This window comes from Pelecanus crispus, chromosome 1, assembly GCF_030463565.1.
Source record: "Pelecanus crispus isolate bPelCri1 chromosome 1, bPelCri1.pri, whole genome shotgun sequence".
Lineage (NCBI taxonomy): Eukaryota > Metazoa > Chordata > Aves > Pelecaniformes > Pelecanidae > Pelecanus > Pelecanus crispus.
This window is the reverse complement of record NC_134643.1, coordinates 219077108-219099855: the sequence shown is the minus strand read 5'-3', so window position 1 is coordinate 219099855 and position 22748 is coordinate 219077108. Positions and strand designations below refer to the sequence as shown.

The window sequence follows — 22748 nt, the reverse complement described above, 5'->3', positions numbered from 1 at the left end:
CACCTGCTCTGAAGGACCCTTGGAAAAACTGTAGAGCCTCCTTCACATTGTGAGCTCATCAGGGCCTTCTTACTTAGGAGAGGATTTCAAAACCTTAATGCAAGATTACCACAATAGGGCCATGGAAGAATACTTGCTCACAGTGCCTCCAAAGAGGAGACCAAGCCACGCTTTGTCAAATTTAGCAGAGGTCACACACAAGACTCTACAAAGGTATTTCTTGGACCTTGTCCACATTAATGTCCCCTCTCTTACAAACTATGTAAGGACCACAGCTTTTTTCCCCCCCAGTCAGGAGGGCAGCATCTGATCAGACCCCTGCACCCACTCGGGAGCTGTTCAGGACATCCCAATAGACAAGATGGAAAGGAAGGCTCTCTCCTCCAAGCTTGCTTTCTTCTTCTTTATAACGATGGGATGCAACAGCTGGAATTCTGCAGCCACCGGAATCACCAGCCCCACACAGCTGAACAAATGGGGAATTATCCTAAGGCTTCTCACACACATCAGGGCATAACCTACCGTTGAACCCAGTGTGATGTACTATGTATGGGTGACAGGGAGATATAACAGAAAAGGAGAAATCCCAAAGTTTGGAAAACAACTTGTGTGTTGGCACAAAGCCTCCCTTAACACTTACATATTAGCTAGAAACAAAATGGTGATCAAAGCAAATGCCATTTGTGGGTGGTGGACATGAGCAAAATAATGCCTTGCATTCCCTGCTGTCACTAACTGCTGAGCAGTAAATTCAGGGAAGACTGGGGTAGCCATCCTGTTGCATCCCACAGAGGTGCACATTACCTGGAGGTTGTGCACATAAAGCACTACCACAGCATGGGGAAAATTCAGGTGCACGTTTCCTTTGGGAGGAGTAAGACTGACAAATCGACTGTACCCACCCGTACCAGAGAGCATGACTGAATATTACAGGAAGGCAGGCATATTCCAAACCCAGGATCTTGGCTGTCATGATTTTTACCCAGTTTACCTTCAAATAACAGAGAACCGACTATAGCAAAAGGCTGGGATATTTGAGCTACCGTCAAATCCATGTGAATGAGGCTGCAACGCTACTCAGAATGAATGGCAGCAACGTTACCTATTCTGGAGAGCCGCAACACTTAAGTGTTGACAGAAACCTGTGAGAGACCGCACACATACCTACTTCCATGGCCAAGCATGTCACATGCCTCGGTACTCATGACGAGCTTAATTCACAGCCAAATAACCTCCTCAAGGATGAGAGTACAAAAAACAGACAGGATTAGAAATTTTAACAAAACAAGATGATTCACGCAAACTGTGTTTGTTGGGGACCAGACTTTCACTTTTGACCTGTTCTCAAGAGGAAACAGCTACTCCATCCCAGGAGTCTGTTGGCAACACAGAGCTCCTCTATTTTTCCATGATTCCCCTGGCTTATTAATTTATATTTTATAAATGGTTAATTTATAAATTATTAATATACACAATATATAAATGTATTTAACATTATACATTTATATATACACATATTCATCTATTTCAGGGATGTATTTATAAATATATTTACACTATAAAATATTTATAAACTATTAATTTATAAATTAAATATATTTAAAATTATAATGACAAGCAAGCAAAGTCATCTGTTTTCATTGGATCAGAGTGCCTACTAAAATAAACTCTCTTTCCTCACTCATTCCCAGGAGGTAGCATTGGGACAGCGGTTGCTCCGGTCACAGTCTGCCCTAGAATGGCGAGGAGCTTTCAGTGGACAGGATTTTGCAGGAGGCTAAAGGGACCTCATGGACGTGAGCGAGGAAAGCACAACTGCCCTTCACCCCCAGTGAGATGTAGTACCCCCTTGGCTGTGCAACACCCTCCTGCCAATTCGCGTGAGGATTGCATCTGCCTCTACTCCTCATTTGTTTTTCCAGAAAGGTTAACAACAGCAATAATCTAACTCTTAGGGGACACAATTACTGTTTTAGTTGACATTCACTAAAGCAGAGCAAGTACAGCGAAGCCACTGGGTGTGTCATTTTAAAACAGCTGCCACTGCATCATCCTCATCAGAGGACGACATTCACCAGTATCAGAATGGAGGCAATAAATCATATCTGCATTGTAAGAGAGTTTACAGTGGCGAAGCTGACTTCACCCATATCAGGAGCACTGCAAAAATGTTTATGTGGAAAGCTGAACTTAGGCTTTTCAGCTATCATATGTGAAATATTTTAGTGCCTAATTCTCTTTTTGCAAATCTACTCTGCCATTAAATATAAAAGGGGTATTTGGCTAGGTGTGCAGGGGTAACATGCAACTCCCTAAGCATAAGAAATCAGTTTCATCGCAAGATAACAAACTGGTACCCTCCGTAACAGTCATAAAAGGCAAAATGTAGGAGTAAACTGCTCCACATCATACTCTCGCTCTCTTCTCCCATTGGCATTTGTCTGGACTGTATCTAGCAATCGCCAGTGCTGCTTACAGACATCAGGGTTTCTCGAGCTGCCACTGCCCAGTCAGAAGGCTGCACACAGCAAAACATTTGGCTGGGTCATGTAAGCTAAAGCAGAAAAACATGATTAACAAAAGCATCCACGTGCACAAGGGACATGCTGCTGCTGTTCCTCCCCACAAAATAAACTGCATCCTTAGATGCACAGTGTAATGAGTCAAGAGGCTTCAGCAACAAGCCCAAGGGCTTCTGATTTGTGCTGTGCACCCGGCCACCTATTTTTAGCATCATGTTACAAATGCTCTAAACCAGCTCACTAACCTGATCCTGGTTTCGAAAGCTGAACAATTACAAGCCTCCTCCACTTCCACCCTGAGCCACGGAAGAGCATACACAGGGCAGGGAGGGTGCGTAACACCCTGATGACGGCACTGATAGCTCACCATGCCGCTCCAGGTAGTTGTGTTGGCACAAGAGGGAATGGTGTACTGTGGCACAGGAGGGCAAGGGTCAAAAAAATAACACCAAATTCCTTAAACCAGCGATGCCACCAAAGATCCTGCAACTTCATTTTGCAGGAGCTCAAAGCAGTGAGCTGAGGTAATACACCTCCTGGGAATGCATGCCCAAAAAGGCTCTACTGGATACAAAACAACTCTGGTATGAATCCAGAACCTGAGGAAAGACAACAGCTCTACTTTGAGCAGGGTAGCTTAGTCGGCTTCACAACTCTCTGCTGAAAAACCTCTCCTGTATTGCAGCATGCCAGACCCATTACATGAAAACCGTATCCTCACCTTGACAGCCCTAGGTCTCACGTATGCAGAAGAGCAAGGTTCAGAAGAGATTCTAGGTCATGTAACTCAGGAGGTAAAGTGATCAATGCCAGCGTGTCCATTTTTAAATCCTTGCAAGAGCAGCATAATGCTATCTTTTACGTAACGTCATGCAACAGGAAACCCAGGGCTGTAAGAGTAGCCATCGAGTTCATCATAAGGAAGCAGGCTTGTGTAAACCTGACCTATGTGGACTGGGGCCAAGACATAACGGGGAGGTGCTCACTAGCAGGCCACTAAATTATATCCTTCAGACACTGCATGTAAATAATGTGACAGAACAGAGCAAGTGGGAAACTTGGCCAGGAACCCAAGATACTGTTGTTCCAAGTTTTCCAGGAAGAGATATTTGCAGAGAAACAGCAAAAATACAATCAGGTGGTGGTGAAGAGCTAACCAGCAATTACAGAAGGGCTAAAAGTTTGGGTGAACACCAGAGCGCAAGTCAAGGAAGAAGGGCAAACCCAGGGCTAGCATAGGAGATGCTATCAAGCAATGCTCTTCCCCGGTGTCATGTGCTTTTTCACAGTGCAGTGTTACTTACCCAAAAGGGAATAGTTTGTGTGTGTTAAGGAATGCTCCGACTGTTACACTGTTGTTTAGCTCCTCGCACTGCCGAAGCTTGTATTTTAAAATGAATCATACAGGAAGCAACATATAGTTTTGCACCACTGGCATCCAAACAGCTGGAGAAGCTGAGGACACTAGCATGCACAACCAGGGACTCCAGCATTATCTATTTAGTTGCAGGACTTTCTTAGAAAATAAATAACGGTGCATAACCTGACACAAGATTCCAGTTGTTCAAATTAACTTTTTACCTGTGGTTATGGCTTTCACACTCTCCCTGTGTCCAACACTTTTTCCTATAAACCTCAAAACATAAACAGATATAAGGAAGTGTTGAAAGATTGCTGTAACTGAAGGCTGACATTGCCTTTGTTACAGCATTCATTTCCCAAAATGTATTCTTTCCAGAAAGGTATTTTTAGTGGGCTTTTGATTTCAGTAGAGTTTCTGTGACCCTGCAAAAAAAAAAAAAAAAAATTCCCTGCTGACTCCCCCTTTCTAAAGGGGTAAAAGCCAGTACCATGCTTGAGGATGTGTCGGCTCGTGGACTACTTGTCTGGTACAGACATGCACATCGGCTGAAAGGTTATCAGTTACCAACTCAAGTTTACAAATACACAACAAAAATAGACCTTTCCAGGATTAGAGGCAACAGAGCGAGGCTCACACCCAGCATAACCTCAGCCCGACACCCCTACCTGCTTTGTGCAATGCAGGGTTTTATCGTTTTGTGCTGAAGAGGGCAGTGCATCTGAGCCAGCGTAGCCCAAGTGGTGTCTCCTTCCACGTGGAAGCGCTGAGGTGCACCCTTGTGTATCTCGCAGTAGAACAGAGGCAACCAAAGGATTTACACTCGGCCCTGGAGCCCATCTGAGCCACATTTGCACGGCGGTCTCCAGCAGCCCATGCGTGGGGAAGGCTTCTTATCTTCCGTGCATTGCTGCAATCAGCCAGACAGCTCTGCACAAGTTTGGGGACCAAGCAAAGCTATCATTTTTAAACCAGGAAATACTCTTAATGAGAACTGAAGCCATTTAGGTGGTTCTGGACAGTTGCATATATGCTCTCAAGAGAAATATGGTCTGCCTACAACCCTGTGATCTTCAGTGGTCATCTTATGCCATCCCACCTTAAGAGGGCCATCCATGTGTGTATATATGTGTATATCCATATGTAGCTAAGAAACAGCTGCAGAACATACTCAACTTTTGAGTCTCCTCTGTTCAGCATGTCTCCCCCACTGCTAGTGTGCCTTCCCAAAAGCAACCTTCCCACAGCTGGCGCCTCTTGTACTCCAACTACCTCCAGTTTTTCCAAGGCCCATCACAGTGCCCTGACTAGCACTTTTAGGTCCCCTATTCCGATGCTGTTCTCCAGTATCTACAATAAAAGTAACTTCCTGTTTCAATATTAGATGAGCTCTCATTTAAATTCAAGGGAGTTAGAAGTTGTGGAAGAAAACAGTTTTTCTCTCTACTACAATGGAATTCTTTCAGAACCAATTCTTATGAACCCAGGGACCTGCAGGAGCCTGCGTGCACACCCTTTCCTGTTTTGTAACTGCTATCAAACTTCTGCCATGTTTCAGTCGAAGAACATGTCCGTGCTACCTGAAGAGGTTCCTGACCACTCTTAGAGAGCTCTTCTTGTGCTGAAAGATAAAAAAAGTTAACACTTCATAATTAGTCACTAGAATGATTTTCAGGGAAGCTTTACAAACTTTTTTGGCTATACAGAAATACTAGGTTCTTCCAGAAATTGGTTTAATAGCTGCCTCCTCACAATTTCATTGAGAGCACTTAAAAAGGCATGAAAGCCTTCCACTCTTACCAGTGTTTTTCCAAGCTCTCCCTGTTTAAGAACAAAGTAGACAACACATTTTTCTATATTGTTAAGATGCTTTGGAAACAATAACATGAGATAGAAGTACTTACCTATTCTACCCAGCTGAATTCACTCGCTCACCTTTCACCTCCAGTTAACTCTTTGGGAAATAGCTCCATAGGAGACAATTACAAACAAAAAACCTTCATAGCAGCTTCTTCAGCCTCCAGAACCTGAGCAGTAACTTTAATGTGAGAGAGCTGACACCCTTCCCCCACAGGCTTTGAAGCAAGCAGTTGGTCAGTGACACTTCAGCTCTCCTCCTTCCTCCAAGGCGACTGTGGACAAGTAAGTTTTATAGCTGGGATAATTAAGAAAATGGGATTTTAGAACAAAACTTACACACCACGACTAGCATAGATCGTATCAATCGCTCTTAGAAACCATATTCCGCTCCCTGCATGAGTGCACATGAAAACTTTTTCATCCAGCTAATTCGCATACTGGGAATTATGTAAGGCCTGACAGTTTGCAAGAACTGAGACAACCCCAACATCCCGCCAGTTCTCCATGCTGCACTGACATGGATGTTGACACCATGACAGCAGATCATCAGACACCTTGAAAATTATGTTATCTCATAACATACTTGTACACTTAATCTTGTAAATTCATGTATTCCTCATGCAGACTGTAGAGCTGGTTTTGATATACTATCCAGTGAAGGCTCAATTTACACCATCCAAATCCTTGAAGTTTTCATTAACAGCAAGAACTTACGAGAACAAAAGCTGAGGTGTGAAGCCAGGTTTCTACATACAAACTTAAGATTAAGCAATTTCTTCTTTGAGCAAAGGCATCACACATTCCTACTTATCCTCATCCTCTGCATCCCTCCTGCAAGGTCTTGCAACTGCTTCTGGTCTTCAGGACACTGGGTGGTTGCTTACCTGAGTCCACTGTGACCAAAATCACTTTAGTAAAAGACAACCCATAGTTTCTGCAGTGTAGGATGTTGCCATAGATTTGTCTGTACTTTGGCTACTATCAGCTTCACAGGCTCAGGACCACACAGACACTGGAGCAAGTTTTCATTAACAGTATTAAACTAGAGTATACCCATGCATTTAAGAAATGCCAAAGGCAGGCTTTCAATTCCATTGTCACCTTAAGTCTTTTCATATGAAATGCTGAGACACCACTTATTTCTGCAATAGGACTGCAAACTTCTTGTGGATCTTGCAGTTAAGACCTGTTGGGTCAGAAAAGACTTCGTCATTAGCTCTTTCAGGTGAACAGACTATCCAAGTTTGAGACGTGCAACACAAGCTTCATCATTAACATCTCTGACAAGTTGTGATCAGTAAGCATAATTCATACACTGACAAGTATCAGACACCCCCAAACTGATGAAATTGAACTATACACGGAGAAAACTATTTTACTTGTCTCTTGCATCAGGCATTCATTTGGGTAGTTTCTGAAGTCAACCCCTTTTTTCTACATTTCAATCTGCTATAGCAACTCTTAGCTGAGCCATCAGTGAAATCTGCCTCTTCAGATAAAGAAACATGGTGCAAACAATGAAATAAAATTATCTGTAAAGCACGATGCATCCTTGTCTCCTCCCCAGAGCAGCAGCACTGACACAAGGGGGAAGGGGAGGAAGATGGGGAACCAATGCAGGTGAAAGCAATTGTTTCTAAACCACTGTATGAAACAAACCCTAATGTCATTAGGTCAGCAAACTTATCTTGGATAAGATTTCACATATATGTTTTCCGCCAGTTATAGAAAAGACAAGCAAGCCCCCCCCGTTATCCCACTGCAACACTTACCATCATTGCTTGGTATCAGCTGCACAGATATAAGCATAGACTTAAAGTCTACGGTGGGCAACTGTCGTGACAGCAGTCATCATGCCACTGCCCTTTTTCTGCCCACAGCACACCTATCTAAAGGTGTCTGAATACAGAAGAATCAGAAAGAGAAAAGAAATAAAGGGGGCTGCACTTGTAATTCAGAATTCTTCAGATTTATGCAACTATTACTGAAAGTTATAGCAGCAACAGAGCATTACACTCCCTCCACTCCTTTTCTTCAGTGATGAGTATGGCAAAACTGGACAAGCTGGGGCTGGGCAGAAGCACCTCCTGTCCCAGGACACCGGGCATTTTACAGGAAGGCAAGCAACTGATTCAGAGGCTTTAACTGGAGGGCGCTGCATTTAAAGATAGAATAATGGCACACACTGCTGTAGTATCAACAAACCCTGAAAGGCTGCAAGGTTCAGATTAAGTAACTGCACCACAGAACATCTCATGACACCCTTCCTCTGTTATCCAAGTGTATCCTGGGGTAAACAGAGCACTGTAGCCATGCAGTTACTGTGAGGCAATATCCTGAGCAAATGCATTGTACTTACCTCCAGGAGGAGCCAAAGTATTAAATAAAAACTTGTAACCCCATTTTTTCCTGAGCTATACCACTGCTGGACTTTAGTCAAGACTTCTAGTGAGCCTGCAAAACTCTTCACAACTCTTTTCAATGGAGTATCTTCTTGAAGTAATAAAGCACTTTATTTCACAGGAATGAGCTGTAACTAGAAATGGTGTTATTCCACAAACCATGCAATAATTTCAGTGTCCTCCCTCCCAGTTTTGAGCAAAGATTTTCCACACGTTATTTCAAGGAACTCCAGTCCTCTTAAGCCTAACAGAGATTTTAATTAATCTCCCATTTGATGAATGGGTTATTTCCCATTCCCTGACACAGAGACTAGCACAAGCAGGGATGTTGTTCAGTACAGGAAAGTCTACAACCTACGGCTCAAAATCTAGCCTACCTCCTACAAGCCAGCCAAAGGGTATGCTGAAAAACTCAGACAGCACCTAGTCAGCTGGCTAAGCCATGCCAAGCGCTAGACAAGCAGCACAAATAAGAAAACAGGGAAGCAAGTTAGCTTGGCTGCTCCCATACCATGCTGAGAGCTCTTACACCACCTCATCCATTCTCTCAGCTTTGTCAAGGTTAATTCATGCCTCTGTGGACACACTGGGGACAGCTGCCTTCAGGAGGGAGGAAAGCTCCTTCTGCCGGTCACACGAAGCCACAGATCTACAACAGCCAAACACTATTCCTGCAGTTATCAGGCAAAACCCACAACCCTTAAAAAAAGCCCCAAATGAGCAAGCACGGGCTGTCGGCTGGTGTGTGACAAGGGCACGTCCCAGCCTACCCTCTGAGGGCCTCCCCTGCCAATGCCAGGCCAAGAGTTCAGCTCCGCTCCTTAAAGCGGCCTGTACTTCACCCCAGGCAAGGACCTACAAGCACCTACAGCCCCACACAGGGCTGCTCTCCCCGGGGGGCGCAAGGGGCACAACCCCGAAGGCCACCGCAGCCGCCTCCCCCTCCAAAACCAGCACCGCCCCAGCCCCGACAGGCACCGCAGCCGGCTGCCAGCCTGCCGCCAGCCTGCCGTCGCAGCCCTGACCAGCAGCCCCCCTCACCCGCCCCAGCTCCCCCCACACACCCACCTCCGCGGGCGCCGCTCCCGCGCCGCCGAGGCCGCCCCGCCTGCCTCACGGCCCCGCTGCCAGGGGCGCACGGCCCCCCCCGGCCCGCAACGGGGGCGAGCGCCAAGAACAGGCTCCCACCTCCCACCCGCCATGGAGAGGCACTGCCCAACCAGGCGCCGGCGGGCGCCGAAGGATACCCGGCCGCTATGCGCTGTCTTTCGGGGCCCGCCGCGCCCCCTCAGCCACCCCCCAGCCTCCTCCTTCTCTCTCACCCCCTCGCGCAAAACTCTTTCTATCCCCTGAAACGACACCTGACTCCCACCCTCCCTCTTTTCCGACATCTTAACCGGGTTCCCCGGCCGCTCCTCCCGAGCTAAAAGCATCCCGCGCCATCAACATGGCAGCCGCCACCGCCCCCCGCCCCCCGGCCGCGCAGCGCGGTGCCTGCCGGGAGATGGAGTCCCCGCTCTGCGCGCTACCGCGCGGCGCCCGCCCTCGCGAAACTACAATCCCCAGAAGCCCCCGCTGCCGGCGGGCGCCAGCCAATGGGGAGGCGGCGGCGCGGCCGCTCGCCCCGCCCCGGCGGGCGAGAGGGGTGATGTCATTGCCCAGCGGGCGGCCGCGGGGGCGCGCGCCGCTCATTGTGCTCCGCCGGTGCCGCCTCCCGCTGCCAGCGCCGGCCTCGGCGGGGGGGGCCCGCTCCTGCTCCCGCCTCTGGCCCCCGGCACCGGCCCGGGGCGGCCCCGCTCCTGCACCGGCGTCTGCACCGGCCCGGCGGCTGCCCTGCATCGGGGGCGGCCCTGCGCCCGTCCCCGAAGGGGGTTGCCTTGCACCGAGCTCCGCTGCACCCATCCCGGGGGTGGCCCTGTCGTGCCCTGGGGGGGGCTCAGCACCCATCCCGGGGGGCTCAGCACCCATCTCCGAGCGGGGCTGTCCTGCGCCCAAGCCCGCTGCACCCATCCCGGGGCGCTGCCCCGCGCGGGGCGGGCGGGCAGCACCCATCGCCGGGGGAGCGGGCTGCCTTGCACCCATCCCCGGCGGGCTGCGCCGCGCCGTGCCGTGCCGTGCCGTGCCGGGGGCGGCCCAGCACCCACCCGCGGGTGTGCGGGGGCTGCGCCGCACCCAGCCCCGCTGTCCCCGCCTTGGGGCGGCCCGGGGCTGCCAGCCTTCTCCCATCGCCGGTGACCGGCTCCTGGCTCCCGCCTCGTTTTATGGTCGTGGAGAGGGAGGAAAAATCCCAAACCAGGTGAGTTCTGCGCCCCTCTTCTTTTTTGTGCGTGTGTCCCCCCCGCCCTTCCCCCGCACCCCCCCGTCTCCCGCTGCGTTTCCCCGCACCGTGCGTTCCCCCCAGCCGAGCGGGGCTGCGCCGCCTTTCCCTGGCATTGCTGAGAAAGAGGGGATCCCCCCCCCCCAAACCCCTAAATTAGCGAAATAGTGGGGGGCTGCGTGCCCCTCCCCGCCCCTGGGGCCCGGCGGCCGGTGCGTCCCGCAGCGCCCGGGAAACTCCCGCAACTTCGGGATGCTCCGGGCGCCCCGAAATTGCGCGGTCCTGAACGGCGGCCGGCGCGGGGGGCCCGTCCCGTTTGCCGCCCGCACCGTGTAACAGCGGAAAATAAAGATGGATTTTTAATTGCTGTCGTTAAGTGCTGCTGAGCGCCTGTGAGACCCGGGGTTCCTGGCGGGGAAGAAATAAACGCGACCTTTTGGAGAGTCGAATAAGCGAGGTGTGTTTTAGGATGGGTTTTGGGGCACCGTTGCGCTGTGTCGGGCGGCTTCTGAGGTCTGGCACCCCCATTCCTCCCGTCTTTGGGGGAAATGGGAGGGTTTTGAATCAAACTGGCTCTCGATTCCGGCTGCGTGCAGTTGGTCCAGGTTTCTTTTCCAAGCCATAGCATGAGTATGCATCTTAAAAATTGTCGGTTGGACAGCCCCATGGTTTATTTTGACTTCCAAACTCTCACCCTGGTCTTTTTCCCTTTTATCATAAATACAAGAAGCGTGTATATTTTAAACTTTTTTAAAACTTTGTGGTCTAGCAGAGCTTCATTTTAGCGTGGCTTTTTTATTTGTTTCCCTGTTCTTTGCTGTTTGCGAGATGCAGTTCAGATCTTTACTTGCACAGTGCTATGATATTAGTGCAAGATACTAGGTTTTTTTTTTCTTAGTGCATAACATCAGGAGGTTTTTCCCCTTCTGTAACTACATCATTGCTGCAATTGCTCGTGGACCCCAGACATCTAATTTTGTGCTGGGTGGCAGTGAAATGCGTGCACGCAGAGGGGTCCTGCTTGCCTCAAATCTGTCAGCATCTTTCAGTGCCCTTTAAAGTTAATCTGCTCCAAAACCCCATTTGGAGGCTGTTCTGAGAGCAGGAAGAGAGCGTGCAGCTGAGCTGATATTTTTTATTTTTTTTTCCCTTCTCCTCTGCTGCATATTTGCTTCTGCGCTTCTCTTGTGTAACTGGCACTGTGTGTCCTCTGGCAGACTCCCTGGAATCTCAGCGCTGGGAAGGGTGACATGAGTGCAGTGGGGACAATGAAACTCCCTGTTTGGTTTGATCAAAGTGGATGCAAACACCGAGGCGGTGGTTGGGGTGTCCGTATGCAGTGCACGGCGTTTTACAGCCTCCCCTCTTCAGGTGGGATAAACATGCTGCATCCACACCTCCTCCTTGCATTTATTTTATCTGTGTTTTTTCCTTCCTTCCTCTTTGTTACTGACTCAAAGGGGAAGAACAACATTGCGTGCAGTGGTTGCCTTTGTTTGGTTGGTCTTTTTTTAACACTTTTATTTCCTGGAATGGCATTTTCCTCTTTATTTTACAAGGGAATGGGTAATCTAATAGAGGGTTTTCCCATCTTGGCTGTAAAAGGAGAAGTTTTATAGCAGTGATTTTGTTACCTATGGAAAGAAGGCACTGGAAATGAAGTGATAATTTTAAAGTGTAGCTTGGGAATTGTTCTGGGAAATATTGATACAGAAGTTGTGGAGAACAAGCAGGGAATCCATGGCTGGGATTTTTTTTTTAGTTTAAAAGTAATGAAATTTTTGTGATGTCCCTCTTTTTAATTCTGCTTTCATCTTTATATGTGTGTATATCTTTACAAGTATGTGTTGGTATTTATGGTTGTTTTATTATTTTTCCAAATTATCATATTTATTTGATTTAGAAAGACTTGTGACAATGTTGTCTTGTGTGCTGGTGTTTTCAAGCTATATTATACTACTGCAAGAAGTGGATTAAAAATGTAGCTCGGAAATGTACGCTATTAATAAGATGAAATTTTGCCTTGCAGCAACAGAAATACAGATGCATAAAAAAGGACCAAAAGCTGCAAATCACTCAATAGATGAGTGATTGCTCTGAAAACAGCACAGATGAGCTAAGGGGCCCTTCTTCTTGAGTAATTTGAGTCTTGATCCTGCAAAGACCTAAATGCAACGTATGCATTTACTGTGATTCAAGAAGTCCCTGAGATGCCAGTTGCTGGAAGCAGAGAGACTACCCCAGGAAGGCAGCAAACATTTCCTCTGGTCTTTTTCCCCAATTTCTTACTAGTGTCCAGTGTCTGAAAGGGGATTCAGGGCTAGATGGTCTTGTGGTCGCACCCTGTACAGCTTTCTTGTATTTTAGTCCTGTTCTTAACCAAATTCAGTTTGCCATCGATTGGCTTCTTAGTAAAGCCAGAAATCACATCTCTGTAAACTGGCTTTATGAGCATCACCCTACGTGCCCTGCGCTGTATTAAATTGCTCATCCCAGAACTGTTGTAGAAAGAGGTTCAAGCTGCCCTGGGACGCTTGGGTGTCTCCCAGCTTCTTGTGTGCAGGGCCCCAAAGACTGGTGAGCTGAGGGGAACCTGGAGGAGCCAGAGCTGGGACAGACTTGCTGCCTCTTAAGCTTCACTTTCTTCTCTGCTCCAGAGCTGAGCTATGAGAGGACAGTGATTTTTTTTTTTTTTTTTTTGTTGTTGTTGTTGCCTGGAGTTGGGGTCTAGTGAGTCAACTGGAGTTTCTGAAGGGAGAGGTGGATGGATGAAGAAGGCTCTTTGGGGGGAACTGAGCAGTTGCTTCCCAAACAGACGCAGGGAGAGAAGGTGAGAAGCGAGGAGTGGGAGAAAGGTGTCTGTGAGCAAAATGAACCTCTGTTTGTCGCCCTTCCATGAGAGAGCTTTCCTCTGTTTGCCATCTAGGCTGTGTGCTCCTCTTCTTCCCAGGCCCACCTGTGGGTGGTAGATGTTGCTCGCAGCCTCAGCTGGAGCACTGGGGCTCTCCAACGCAAGCTGCAGAGCTCCTGGTTTTAGCTCTGGAGCTGCTCTTGTTTGGTCCTTGCCGTGATAGCCAAGCTGGCATCCATCAGTTGGCAAATTGAGGTGCTTGCTCTAAGTTTTGTGGTGTGTCCCAGGCAGGTGTATCCGCAGCTTTTTTTGCTGTGTGGTATGGGGTTGTTGGCATTTTCTTATTTTTACATAAAATATAACCAAACAAGAAATTGTAATAGCTGAGAATTAGATAAATTCCTTTTAAGGCATATTGTCTTTTTTTTTTTTTTTTTTTTAGGGCAGGACCAGCAGTTTGAGTGCAAGCCTTGCTCTTGGAAAGTACAGAAAGAGGAGTGGGGAACGTGCTAGGAGCTAGTTTGTGCATGTTGCCAAATAGCCACCCAGGCAATGTGAAAGTTTGAGAGATTCATTGCAATAGTGTGGCTAGCACGGCAGGAGAGCAGAAGGCAGCACAGGGTGGTTAGCATGGCAGGAGAGCAGAAGGCAGCACAGGGTGGTCATACCTCGCAGTCATGAGGCTGTTTAAACGGGGAAGCCTGCACGGGTGCTTGCAAGACTTCAGAGCAGGAGATTTAGGAGACAATAAAATCATCTTCTGTACTACAGATGGGTTTCTGACACCAAAAACATCAACCCTTGGGGCAGAGATGCTCAGCAGCAGCCCTGCTTTGGCTGGAGGACAGATGAGATGACCTACGGCAATGTTTTGATTGACTCTCTAGTTTCCGTAATTTCATTTTGCAGCAAGTCATTTACTCCCCCTTCCCTCCCAGTGATTCTGTCAATAACTAACTAAATCCTCATTTTATTTTTAATGGTTCTCTTACAGTGTGAAACAACTGATCTGTCATGTTTGTCATATAACCCTGGTGCCTCTTGCTCAGCCTATGCTTAAATCATGAATTTAAACTGAGAGGGTTGAATCAAATATTCCTCAGGTGCTAATATGTTGAATTAATTAGGGCAGAACAAGGATGAACTTGTCCCTTAAAATCATTGTCAGTGTTTTAAATACAGAGTCAAGACCACATTAAAGTCTGTTGCTGTTACAGTAGTTTCATAGCGAATCTGTGATATTAAACATTGGCCCTGAAGAAGGAATTAGTGAGACTTGTGTTATAATGTCATTTGATTTCACCCTGCGTGGATGAAAATCATTAGACAGCTTTGTTGCATTGAGCTGGGTATAGATATTTAGGTTGCAAACAGCTTGAGACTGAATTGCAATTTGTCATCTCGCCTTGCCTGGAGTTACTGCTCTCACTGCACTTCTCTCTGTATGAAGAGGTGCGCTGCTCCCTAATATACTTAAGGCAAAATTTAAACCACCTTTTTAAACTAACCTAGCTATTAGTTTCCTGAGATAATTAGGGAATACTTGTACAAACAGAGGAGAAAACCTTCAATAAGGTCTTGCTTTGCTTGATATAGATAGAGCCTCACGGAAATCTGCTGCTGTCCTTTTACAGATCACAGGATACCCTGTTTATTTTCTTTCTTTTTAGCAGAAATGCTTTCTTTTAGGTACTGCTGAGCTAAAAGTTAACTGTAACCTTTAAATATCTGAATAGTGTTTTATTTTGGACCTTGAAAAGAGTAATGGGAAAGAGAAGAGGAAGGGGAGGAAAGGCTGTGCTGGCGTGAAAAAAGATGAGCTTGCACATGGTTTCTCAAAAGACTGTATCCTGCAGGGTGAATTTAAAAGGGCGGGGGGGGGAAGGTGTTAGAGATGCCAAAGTGTGCAGATGTCAAGCAGTGTTTGGGTAACTCTGTACTGCTAAAGATGCTCTCCACGGAGAGAGGAGCTTAATGCAGGGCCCCAGCAGCCCGACCCACTGCTGCACTGTGCTGCTGCTTGTCCGTAATGAAGTTACTGAAAACTAAGCTCTGCTTTTTTGATTAAGCAGTAGGTCAGTTACTCAAAGGGCAGCAGGTGTGCATTTAAAGTGGGAATATTTCTTGATATAAATCCAGCCTGTTGTTTGCAAAAGGGAATCTTCATGGAACTACCATCCCATAGGCTGGTGCTGAGCCTTGATGCCAATGTGTTGGGAACAGTGAAGAAAATGAATCTGACTGCGTATGAGACTCTCACATCCTGCAGTAGCAATCAGTTGTGTGTGCTTTCAAGAGTGTTTTGGACCCAGCCCCTTGCATCCAAAAAAAAGGAGCTTTTATTGCTTCAGCAGGACGGATCGCTCCCTTACCCGGCTGTGGAAGTATGGGATCCCTCTCCAGGGTAATCAAGTGGTTAGAACAGAATAGTTGAGTTGGAAGGGAACCTACAAGGATCATCTGGTCCAACTGCCTGACCGCTTCAGGGCTGACCAAAAGTTAAAGCATGTTGTTAAGGGCACTGTCCAAATGCCTCTGAAACACTGACAGGCTTGGGGCATTGACCACCCCTCTGGGAAGCCCGTTCCAGTGTTTGACCACCCTCTCAACAAAGAAATGCTTCCTCAGGTCCAGTCTAAACCTCCCCTGGCGCGGCTTTGAACCATTCCCATGCGTCCTGTCATTGGATACCGGGGAGAAGAGATCAGCATGTCCCCTCCTCAGGCAGCTGTAGAGAGCAATGAGGTTGCCCCTCAGCCTCCTTTTCTCCAAACTAGACAAACCCAGAGTCCTTAGCTGCTCCTCATAGGACACTCCTTCCAGCCCTCTCACCAGCTTTGTTGCTCTCCAACAAAGCTGTACAGGATTATATGGGATGTTTCAGCTGGGGTGTCACTACTGAGACAGTACCAGGTCGATGGGAACTGCTGACAGGCTTCTTCCCATCCTCTTTCTTCGTGCTTGTTTTCCATCTGCCTAAGCCTCTCCTTGCTCCAGTGCAGCCACCCCACCTCCCCTTCCCCCTTTGCTTTTCTTCTATGTAGTGATGTTCAGCAGTAACCTTTGGAAGCTTGGATACTCCCTGACTACAAATGAATCCAGGTAATGCTGTGAACGGGCGTAAATGGAGACTTGTCTGAAGAAGATGTGATGCCCATAGGGAACAGGTTACTAAAGATGTTGGGTGGAAAGAGGGGTGCGTGTCTGATTAGCAACCCAGCCCACCTGTGTTCTGCCCTGCGGTGGATGAAACTTAAGGCATGGGAACTTGTCAAGCCCTCCTGTCTTTCCAGCAGTCACTCTTTTGCTCTAAATATCCATTCATCCATAGATACAAAAGTGGTGGGAGATCTAGAAAAATCTGTGGTCCAGAAAAATCCCAGATCCATATTCAGGATGAAGATCGATGCTTTGAGTTGAGAGGTGAATGCCAATGTTCAGATTTACTTGGCGATCAAAGAACAAGTGAAAGGGATTGCCAGGATTAGAAAAGAAATCATGTTTCTAAACCCCACAGATTTTGGGTTTGCTGTGTTGCAAAGAATGCTTTCAGTAATGAAAAGCTGACTTGAAAAATAATCATTAGTACTTCTCTGTGATTTAAATTCCATTGCCTGAACTCAGAGTAACAGAAAATAGATCAGTCAAGGCTTTTTATCTAACAAGTTTTTAAAGGAAGCCAGCTTTATGTCTAATTAGTGAGAAGTTCTGCATGGTGCCTTCTCTTATGCTTCCAGGGTCTAGCGCATGGTGTTTTCATGACAGTTGTGGCTGCACCATGGGAATATTTACTTAAAATGACATACTTTCTTAAAAACGTAGTAAGACAAACTTGTATATAAATTTATTTCTTGGACAACCTGAGTTCTTGTTAGTAACCTCAAGAAATCCCCTAAGAGGTCTGTCTGCATGCTATGTGGTCTTATTTTCCTGTTGCTTTCTGCTGGCAGAAGGGAGTTTTACATTTCGTCTTCTCCAACACTGGAGATTCAAGCTTTATTATAATGGCTACTGAACTTGATTAACTGAGAGAGGAGATGACTGCCACTTAAAAAAAAAAAAAAACACAACTTTTTTTTTTTTTTGTTCTTGCTTTATAGCTATTAACTCAAATACCTGAAAAATAAATGTAGGGTTGAAGTCATTTGGTGTCCCTGTTAGATCCTCTGGAGAAATTGGATTATTCCATCCTGAGACGAGTAGTATCTGGAGGTGAGAATCAGGTAGCCTTTCTCTTTCATCCTGAAATTGCTGTGGGAGTATCAGTTCATTTTTGTGTATCGGGAAGAAGATTAAGGAAATAACGTTAGCCTTTTTAGTCTTGCATCTCACCTGAAGTTCATGGTGCAGCATGTCCTGTGGAGAAAAGGTATTAACTCAGATAAACCTGCAGTAATGTGCTTAATTAAAACCCCAGCGAAGACTGGAGTAATCTGTAGCTTTCATGAGAGCCTAAGGGCAGGTTTGGGATTTCTGTACATCTGTGTGCTGCCAAGGACCCCGAGGTGGCTGTTTCCAGCACCAGGTTCCACATCCTGGTTGACTGGAGATGTAGCAGCAAGTTCAACCTGTGTGATGATGGGTTTGGGCTCTGCTCCTCTTCTCTGTAATCTCTGGTTTTGTGGCCTAGCTACAGAAAAGTGCTTTTACTCCCAAGGGGTTGTTTTAACACAGTTTGCAGCTAATTCCATGTTTTCTATCTAAAATCAGCTCAAGTGAAGTGAATATCTGCACCATTGCAATTACTCTGGCCCTGCGGGCAATAGCTGTCTCCTGTCTGTAGCCAACAGAAGATTGTGGCACCCTCTAATTTCTTACATATCTGATAATATAAAAATCCCCACTGTAAATATTTGCTCTTGAGAGCATTAAGTAGTTATGGGGTGATTCTTGAACAACGGTGAGTCTATTAAAAAAAAAAAAAAATCATGCAGAAACTGTATCCGAGCTGCATGTACCAGAAGCTTGAAACATCAGAAGCAAAGTCGGTGCCTGATTTCTCTCTATTGCATTTGTCCTTGTTCTGAACAATTTGTTCCTTCTAAAAAGGGAACTGTGCCCATTTTCTTCAAGCCAGCAGCATTCACATTTTTAAAATATGGTAGCAGCATTTTGCTCAGATAGATGGATGGTTGTGTGTGTGCGCACATAGAAAACTCGCAAATAAACCCAGGTTTCTGTTAACTCCTTAATTTCAGCAGGCCAAGGGGAACCTCTGGAGTCAAGCTATTAACTTCAGGATTTCTGCTCGACCTATTTAGGAGAGGGAGGTGTGAGCATGTGGCTCGGCTGGGAACTGCTTTGTGGTATCTGTAGGAATGAGGTTTCCTCTTGTCTTGTGACCTGCTCTTGGGTGTTGCCACACGCTGACCATCTCTTGCAGGGATGTAGTTATGTTCGATGCAGAAACACCGTGTCTTTTTAGCAGTTGCTAACCCCGGATTCTGAAGTATCTTTTGCCTCCCCCCAAAACTGGAAAACAAACTTAAATATATCTGTATTGTGATCCTGAGGTACTTCTCGGTATTTCCATTATGTTTATGAACCTTGGAAACTACTTTTGATATGGTAGACTGTTTCCCTCTACTAGGAAATTGTTTTTCCTTTCTTTTTAAGTAGCAGTTCTGTTGTCACAGTTCTGCAGGAAAACTGTCTTGGTGCACTAGCACTTAGCAGTGCAGGTAGTTGGTCCCTGCATGTCACCAGGCAGCACTGACAGAAGTGTCTTCAAATGCATGGCCTGTGAGAAGTGTCTGCTGGGTCACGCTGGACATCCCTGTGCTGGAGATGCTTGAGATTCCACTGTCCTATGCCATAATATGTGGTTATTATGGTCCATTTGTGAACTTTCTACTGCAGATGTGAATAGTACGGGGAGTTTTTAAAGCTCCTTCATGACCAGAGACATTTGTGCTTCCATCATTAGTAATTTTACCATACTCATTGTAAACATTCAGTCTTTTGCCAATGGCCATCCCATTTATATCAGTGTCGTTTCTAACCTGTTATGCCTCTGGATTGGGAAACTGGTTGGTTAAAGCCAATCTTAAAATTATTCTTTTTTGCTAGGTTAAGTTTTTGGGGGAGAGCATTGCAGGCTGGTTCATTTTGCAGCCATGCAGGTGGTTAGCTGGTATTGAATAATAACTAAAACCAGCTTCTTTAAAACAAATCCCCCCTAGTTAGAAATTTGGACCTGAAGAAATTTAAAGTAAATTGAGTATTGACTTGCACAACAAAATAACCAAGGAAAACATTCATTGTGGGCTGAGGCTAATTCTGTTAGAATAAAGGAGGCTGATTGCGAAATAAATATTAAATAAAGTGTCTTATTAAGTTCTGCAGTTTTACAAAAGCTGTCGCCACAGGGAGGAAAAACCTGGCGTGAATTATTGTTTGTTTACTGCAGCTGTCAGTCATCGTGGTGGTGAGCGTGTTGCATCAATTCGTAGAGTAGCCATTAGTAACCAGGCCATCCCGCTTAAATGTCAAACTCCTTGCTGGAAAATGTGTGAAACCACATAAAAATTCTTTCTATCTTGTTAACACATCTTTCACAATATTCACAATTTTGCTTGATGACATCAGTTCTTGGAGATAGAGAACAAGGCTTTAAAAATATCTCCTGGGCAATGTTGGGTGATGCTTATTTAATGAATTTAGTTGTGTGTCTGACACTCTGGAGGACAGGTCCATTCCCAGTTCTGGCTCTGCAGTTTTTGAGTCATTCATCTCTTTTTGACTGTTCCTGTATTTTATGTATAGATCGAATTTTATTATCCATGTTAAGGTCTTTGGGATAGCGCTTTTATCTGTTAGTCCCTACTTTGTACAGTGAGAATCTGCAGTTCTCTGCAATCTGTGGGTATTACTGTGATGTGAGTAACCAGTGCTGTATCTTGGGGTGGGGAGGGAATAGCCATTAGTGATTTTGGGGAATGAGTGTCTCCTTAATTTCACTGCAGATCAATGTATATAATTTGCAGTTTCATCTAGAAGGATGTGTTTTGGTCTTTGAAGGCAAGACAATTGAATTCTGCATCTGTTTTGTGTTTATAGGCAAGCCACTTCTGAACTTTCTGTCTCTTGGTTGCCTCCATCTGTAAAATGGAGATAACCTCAGAGGGATGCCTTGAATATTCATCAGTAATCTATTGTATGCCGCTGAAGAAAAGTGTTACGGGCAATGTCAAGGAAGTTTATTACTCAGCTGCTCTGCTGTACGTTGATCGGTATTTCAAACATCTGCAGTCTCCACAGTGAGCGCTAGCAAATTCTTAACTGGACTTAGCCTGCAGATGACAATAATAACTTCAATTTACGGTGGGGCTTTTCCTTTGGAAGAGCTCCAAAGAATGTTATAAACTGTAATGCAAACCATAGTGTAAATATTGCTTTAGCAGCCATCAGCTATCAGTGAGGGTGCTGTGTGATGGGTATTGCAGCTGGCAGCCATATGCGGGAGGATAGCAAAAAAGAGAAGGAATACTGCAAACAGTGGAGGTGACACAGGCAGAAGAATAGAAAGACAAAATGACACTGCCTGAATTGTGATTTTCAGCTTTGATGTGATCAGCGATTCCTAGAGATCAAGTGACTCTCATGTGAAACATGGCATTTTTGTTGCAGTCCCACGGTGCTGTGATATTGGTTCAATTCCAGATGAGCAGAAAGAGCCCTGCTAGCTCCCAGGGTTTTTTTCTTGCAGAACATGTGCGTTTCTGGATGTCTTCATTCAAATGCTGTGGTACAACAATGCGATTTCAGTGGTTTCTTAGGCTGGTTTGACTGACTGTGTAATGTCTTCCTCTTATGGAGGCAAAAGGCACAGTCACCTGGAGTTTGCTCTGTACATCCAAAAGACTTGAAAGTATAACCCAGATAACTTAGTCTCAAACTGAAATCCCATTAACCCTAAATCCTCTCAGAAAGTGTAAATACCTTTGCAAAGATGTTGGCTAAGGATTTGTTGTGTTCAGTTGGATTTGTTCACTGAATGATGGAGCCTTGGCTTCTCCCCTGAACTGTAGGCACCTAAGTTGGATTGTCTGAAGTTGGATATTGTTATTGTAGGTCCCAGATACATCACTGGAGAGAGATGGCAGATTCAGAAGTGCTCCAAGATGCTTGTCTCACAGTTTGATAGGGAGGCCAGACCTTGTATAAGACTAAGTTGGGTATCTTAGCTCCTCAAAGGTAGGTAAAACAAAACAGTGCCACTGTGTAGGGTGTAATCTGCTGGACCACTATAACATATGCCTGCTTTAATAGACTAGACACAAGGCTCAAGTTGTCAAATCATTTATTAACAAGAGGTTCGTCAGCTTTTGTGTCCCATGCAGGAACACATTTTGGAGAGGTTTTCAGCATTTTTAACTCTGGTGGCTGAGTACTGAAGCTTCAAGGGCTCAGAACCACTAAAAACCAAGACAGAGAGGTCTAGAAACTGGGTAACACAAATGAGTAGCTACAATTGGAAGCTACGACAGGAACATCTGGAGAAGAAATGCATGGCTGCTACGTGTTCTTTTGGTGGACAGGCATTTGTGTCCCGAGCAACCAGACAGCAGCAGTCAAACAAAAATGGCAAGGGCAAGGGTCAGCCCAACTTACAGCATGGATGCCAATTTGGGGCTCATCCCAGCTGCCTGTTGGTCACAGAAATTGTAGAAATTGTATTTTCTTTGTAATTGTGCCACAACAGTCTTTCCTTCAGTAACTTGAGTCTGTTGGCCAGGCTAGATGATTGCAAAAGCTTGTTTTCCTTAGAAAATAGGGTTAAAGTGTGTATAACACTTTAAGGAGAAGGGACTTTGTTGAATTCAGATGCTTGTTTGGCAGTGTTTATCCAAAGCTTGCCTGGTATGGAGAAGAGGTTGCATTGTATCATTTTTAGGCTTGGTCTGGGCAAACCAGTATTTCTGCTTGGAGCACCCTGGGCTAATGGAGACCTCAGCAGTCAATAGAGCACAGTTTGAGGCTTGGCTTCCTGCCTGGCTATATGCTTACACGGATCAATAAAAACAAAACAAAAGCAAAACACAAAGTATAATTATAAATTCATCCACCTGGCTATATTTTTGGTATGTTGTGTTGCTGGGACTATTTTAAAGCCTCTGGGTCCAGGATTCTGGTCTTTCTAGATATTTAAAAAACAATCAATTCTATATTTTGCTAGGCCCCACCCCTCCATTAAATATATATATTGATGATAGTCAATGACTGCATTAATGTTTAATCCAGTACATTTTTCAGCTTTAGGATCCCATTCATCCATATTGCTGTAATCGATTCCTCATGGAAATACTGTGGTAATTAGAGGAGAGACTGATTTGCAAGCATTATTGTGACATGTGCAACCAACCTATCTTGTTTTGATTCTTACATTACCTTTGCTTTATGACTAATTGTGTACCATCTCAAGTAGGACCACGAG

At 45.8% G+C, this 22748-nt stretch overlaps 1 protein-coding gene and 1 long non-coding RNA gene across 2 annotated transcripts in view; one reads left to right on the top strand and one right to left on the bottom strand.

Moving 5' to 3' along the window:
- Positions 1–4549: 4549 nt before the first annotated feature.
- On the bottom strand, positions 4550–9061 carry LOC142597187 (uncharacterized). Its single transcript, XR_012832003.1, has 2 exons — positions 7515–9061; positions 4550–6928 (listed from the first exon to the last, which is right to left on the bottom strand). It is a non-coding gene; the product is annotated as an uncharacterized LOC142597187 (long non-coding RNA).
- A 1365-nt stretch (positions 9062–10426) lies between these two features.
- RAB30 (RAB30, member RAS oncogene family) overlaps positions 10427–22748 on the top strand; it is a 46384-nt gene continuing 34062 nt past the window's right edge. The window contains exon 1 of the mRNA XM_075727734.1: positions 10427–10440. The gene's annotated coding sequence lies outside the window, so the exon portion shown is untranslated. The remainder of the gene's footprint in view (positions 10441–22748) is intronic.